Source organism: Phyllopteryx taeniolatus, chromosome 5 (genome assembly GCF_024500385.1).
Source record: "Phyllopteryx taeniolatus isolate TA_2022b chromosome 5, UOR_Ptae_1.2, whole genome shotgun sequence".
Classification (NCBI taxonomy): Eukaryota; Metazoa; Chordata; class Actinopteri; order Syngnathiformes; family Syngnathidae; genus Phyllopteryx; species Phyllopteryx taeniolatus.
This window is the reverse complement of record NC_084506.1, coordinates 32,908,900-32,914,947: the sequence shown is the minus strand read 5'-3', so window position 1 is coordinate 32,914,947 and position 6,048 is coordinate 32,908,900.

The following is a 6,048-nucleotide window of genomic DNA, read 5'->3' as shown; positions in this document are numbered from 1 at the left end:
ACTTTCAGCGACTGCCAAGAATATCCCTTATCCACGGTACAAAAAGAGCATTAGCTTAACCGTACCCGTTGCTTGTAGTCATATATGCCACACAGGTTACACAATGACATCATTAAATCAAATGAGCTACTTCGTGTAGACTTGCCAAATGCAGTGAGGGCCTAACAATGTAAACAAGCACTCCATTCTCAAGTACACTTCTCGAGACTCTTAACTGATAGATAGAGAGAGAGAGAGAGAGAGACAGACAGACAGACCGAAAGACAGACATAGACTGTAGCAACCGTGCATATTGTTCAAGTCCTGTGCTTTCCGATTGTGTGGGGTTCCATGAAGGCAACTGTGTGTGTGTCTTCTTTTAAAAGCATGCTTGCAGCCAACAGTAATGATTTTATTTGCATTATAGAGCTGTTGGCTGTTAGCTTTTCCTGATTCTCTCCCCCAACAACACACACGCGCGCGTACACACACACACACACACACACACACTTGTAATTTTGATGCAAAGAGCGAGAATTTTTTTTTGCCAATTTTACACAGCTGTTTAAGTAGCATAGCTGTGGGTGATTGACTGTGTAACGTATATCGGTTTTGGATAAAAATGTCATTAATTTGGAAAAGAAATAAGTTGGAAGGTAAACGCCTGCGTTTACTTCTGGTGTACAAGCCCAATTCCAATGAAGTTGGGACGTTGTGTGAAACATAAATGAAAACAGAATACAATGATTTGCAAATCATGTTCAACCTATATTTAACTGAATACACTACAAAGACAAGATATTTATTGTTCAAACTGATAAACGTTATTGGTTTGAGCAAATAATCATTCACTTAGAATTTGATGGCTGCAACACGTTCCAAAAAAGCTGGGACAGGCTCATGTTTACCACTCTGTTACATCACCTTTTCTTTGAACAACTGAGGACACTCATTGTTCAAGCTTTGTAGGAGGAATTTCTTTCCCATTCTTGCTCGATGTACAGCTTCAGCTGTTCAACAGTCCGGGGTCTCCGTTGTCGTATTTCTCGCTTCATAATGCGCCACACATTTTCAATGGGAGACAGGTCTGGACTGCAGGCAGGCCAGTCTAGTACCCGCACTCTTTTACTACGAAGCCACGCTGTTGCAACACGTGCAGAATGTGGTTTGGCATTGTCTTGCTGAAATAAGCAGGGGCGTCCGTGAAAAAGACATCGCTTGGATGGCAGCATATGTTTCTCCAAACCATGTATGTAGCTTTCAGCATGAATGGTGCCTTCACAGATGTGTACGTTACCCGTGCCATTGGCACTAACACAGCCCCATACCATCACAGATGCCGGCTTTTGAACTTTGCGTCCATAACAGTCCGGATGGTTCTTTTCCTCTTTGGCCCAGAGTACGTTGCATTGCTCCGAGTTAAAGTTGGAGGAGTCATCCTATTTTCAATGCAACTCCTTGGAGGAGCTCATTTTCCTGCAGACTGATAGGGTTGCTCAAACAAATCAGAGTTGTATTTAGTTTGTAAATAGCAAGTGAACAGTGGGTCTCTTTGGCTTTCGAGAAATCCACTTGACTATGAAAAATGATTTTCGAGTTACAGTACAAACATTCGAATCTCTCTAAATTGCTTCCCATGTCCACACAGTGCTTGTCAGATTGTGGCACAGATTGTCATCCCATTTCCATTTCTTGAGTCTCCTTTAGAGGCTGATGTTCCTTCAGGGTTCACTTTAGACCGATTGATCAGATTACAATTTAAATTTGTTACTGTGTGCTTTTGATCTAGTCGATGGGGGAATATGGCCTGTGTGTGTGTGTGTGTGTGTGTGGGGGGGGGGGGGGGGGGGGGGGAAGATTTCCTCCTGATAGGCTGCTTGGTTTAATTGGATCTTATTTCTTATCAGATGTCAGATGTCATGTGGTGTGTGATTACAGTGACATAATCTGCAGAGAGCAAATTATGAAAGCAGAAATTCTTTGGTTATGAGCAAGGGTCCTTCTTTTTCTGACCTTTTACAAATAATACGATGAAGAGATTAAAAAACAAACACGAGGCATGGAAGGTAATATTAGCTTGATTGATGTGTGGCATTGCTGGTTAGCCAAATTCTCTGCTGATGCTCTGTCATGATTGTGAATTGCATATTTACCATTGTCTGCTCTTCCAATCACACTCTCAACTATAGGGGAGGCTGGCGAGCAAAGATGTGTGCATCTGAACAGCGGGATCAAGGTGACCTGTGAAGCTTCTGAATAAAATCATGATCGAGCCGTGATTCATCGTCCAATAGTCAAGTGCAAATCTCTGGCTCAGACTAACCCATGATACGTATCTGCTTGACTTATTGGTCATAATGGTATATGCATACAGTGTACGTATATAATGAAAGTGGTAATGCACTTCTGGAGTTTAGACGTAAAAAAATAGGATGTATTACGCATAATTTGTTTATTGTAAGGTCAAGTGTGCAATCAGAAATGTGTTGGAGATGTTTTTAGCTTTTTTTTTTTTTTTTACTGCGAAGTACTATACTGAAAAAAGAAAACAGATGACAGAAAAGCACATGACAGATAATCCATCTGGTCTGTCTGCAGACTTGCACCGAGGCAACACACATTTGCAAGTTAAATCTAATTTTACAGTTGCATCGCTATAAATGACGGCCATATGCAAGAAATTTATGACTGCGTCACAAAAGTAGTGTTTGTGAGATGCTCATTTAAAGTTGTTGGGGAGTGAATATCATTTAGATTCTATTGTTGGACTGTGTTGCTGGATTTTTGGACTATATGGATATATATATATATATATATGTATATATATATATATATATACATATATATGTGTATATATATATATATATATATATATATATATAATAATAATAATTGTGGCAATTGAGTTAGCAAAGAAAAAGTCTCGAGTTAAATGAAAGATTAAATTTAGGACAAATCATGAATCCACGAGGAGGAAATCCAGAACCATCCATCCATCCATCCATCCATTTTCTGAGCCGCTTCTCCTCACGAGGGTCGCGGGCGTGCTGGAGCCTATTCCAGCAACAGTCGGGCAGGAGGCGGGGTACACCCTGAACTGCTGAAATATGTGATGTTAGGGGCCATCAAAACAATACTTGAAAACAATACTTGAAGAGCAAGCACCCATTAAATATTGGTTTAGGGTTTGGGGTAAAATGAGTTTAGTGTACTGTGAAAGATCTGGTGCAACTCATCGAAGTTTTCTGGCTGTTGGCAGGCTCGTCTGGCAACCTGAGAACAAACTGGACCTCTTGCTCTCTGCATGAAATCAATATCCATGTACCCATCAGGGCTATGGTCAAGTGGTCTTAACATCTGCTCTCCAAGAAGGTCATGAGGTCTACTGGAGGAGAGACAAAGGGAGTCCTGTCAGTTGACACCAAGAGGCTGCCAAGGTTTAAAGTACGTGCAGTACAGCACCTGTTGTCTTGTCTCTAGTGGGGCAGCAGGTCTGCAGGTACAGGACTGGCAGGCCTCTAACCCATCAGTGAACCATATAAACCTGCAGACCATTCCTCGTGACCTCCCGATTAAGAATTAAAGGTGCCAGCTGGTTCCTGTGACAAATCTACACCATAATATGGTTGAATATGCATAAGAATTCAAGTTCCAATGAAGTTGGGATGTTTTGCAAAAAGTAAATAAAAACCGAACGCATCCATCCATTTTCCGTATTGTTTATCCTCACTAGGATTGTGGGTGTGCTGCTGCCTATCCCAGCTGACTTCGGGCTGGGAGCCGGGGGGGGGGGGGGGGGGGGTACACCCTGGACTGGTCGCCATCTAATTGCAGGGCACGTATAGACAAGCAACCATTCGCACCCACATTCACACCTACGGGCACTTTAGAGTCTTCAATTAACCTCCCATGCATGTTTTTGGGGTGTGGGAGGAAAGTGGAGTACCCGGAGAAAAACCACACAGGCACAGGGAGAACATGCAAACTCCACACAGGCGAGGCCGGATTTGAACCTGGGTGGCAGATGTGTTAACCAGTCGTCCACCGTGCCGCAAAAAGAATAAAATGATTTGCAAATCCATTTAATCCTATATTCAATCAAATGAATTCCAAAGACAAGATAGTTCATGTTCAAACAAATGAAAGTTGTTGGGTGTGTTAGTGCCCATGGCATGGGTAACTTGCACATCTGTGAAGGCACCATTAATGCTGAAAGGTACCAGTGACGTGCGGTCAGGGTAGGCAAGTGAGGCAGAGCCTCACTGCGCCCTGGTGGTCTTTCCTTTCCACTGCATGTGAATAGTGAAAAAAACCTTATGATGACATTAAATTGTTCCATTTTGGTTCTATGGTCCGTGCTTTACATTGACTTTCTTTTTCAATCCAATCATTTCAATGATTTCATCCTTAAAATAGCAGAATCTTCATATTTCCTGTTAAATGCATAGGAAGCACAGCCACGAGCCACGTTGAGTCATCGCTCGCATGATGCTTCAAGAGACCACGCACACATCCATTCAGGCAGGCTGTGATTGGTCCATGGCTTCACACAAGAGACATTGGTGTTCCCTCATTACATCGCCAATAATATACGTTTTATCACACATGTACTGCACTTACTGACGTTTAACAGACTGTCTAATATATTTAATGAAAGTGTGTGACATTTAGTCTTCCTTATCGACCAGAAAAGCCACTCAAAGTGCACAGTGGAATCTGGTATGTACGGTGCCACAAACAGCATGTGGTGGTGTTGATCTGAGCTTCATAGAGGTCCAGACATCACGTGACACGTAGTCAGTGCCTCACCAATCATCAACCTCAGCGCACATCACTGAAAGGTACATACCATTTTGGAGCAACATATGCTGCCATCCAAGCAACGTCTTTTTCACGGACGTCCCTGCTTATTTCAGCAAGACAATGCTGTCACGTTCTGCACATGTTACAACAGCGTGGCTCCATAGTAAGAGAGTGCTAGACTGGCCTGCTGGTCGTCCAGACCTGTTTCCCATTGAAAATGTGTGGCGCAAAATACGACAACGGAAGCCCCAGACTGAAGTGACTGAACTGAAGAATTGGAAAAACATCCACCTACAAAGCTTCAACAATTAGTGCCCTCAGTTACCAGATGCTTATTGAGAGTTGTTATAAGTAAAGGTGATGTAACATTTGAATATAGGTTGAAAAGAATTTGCAAATCATTGTATTCTGTTTTTATTGTTTTACATAATTACCAATTTCATTAGAATTGGGGTATATATATATATATATATATATATATATCATATCCTGCGACACACACATCCGCCATGGGAGTGACACACATGACAACTGCTATGACTACAACTACTACTAATAATATATTGGTTTCATATAGAGCTTTTCTCAAAGAAACTATTTATAACTAAAATAGTAACATTTCTCGTTATAATGCCTCATGAATAAAAATGATAACATTATTTCATTTTTAGAGGCAAACATTTTTTCCCTCACTATCTGCTCTGTGTCAAGGTCTGTTTTGAGAACATAGCACATTCATGACGAAAACGTTAGGACACCCCTTGAATAGTCCTGTGGAGTCGAAAGACACTCGACAGAATACGAAGGAAGTTCCAAAGCAAATTTTGTGACTGCATACAGTGTACCTATACCATTTTTGTGTCCGCTAGGGCACCTGACTGGTAACCCAAGTAACATCGAGAAGAGGTTTGATGAATCGGTATTGCCCAGGTTGGATTGTTTGTTGGTTTGGGCAGTTGCTGGGGAGGATCCCCTGACATTTAGGTACATGGTCGATGTCAAGCATGCTGTATGACCTGCCCTGATCTCAGCGCTTTTCACTGAGCCCTTACACGACCTGTGTGTCTTCAGGTATTTTTTAATCCAGATTGATAACAGTTTTACATCCTGTTTAATTTCTCACGCCTACTCGTATAAAACGGGACGACCTAATTCAAATAGATATACTCCTAACCATATGTTGCTACAGGGTCCATCCATCCATCCATTTTCTTCCGCTTATCCGAGGTCGGGTCGCGGGGGCAGTAGCTTCAGCAGGGAAGCCCA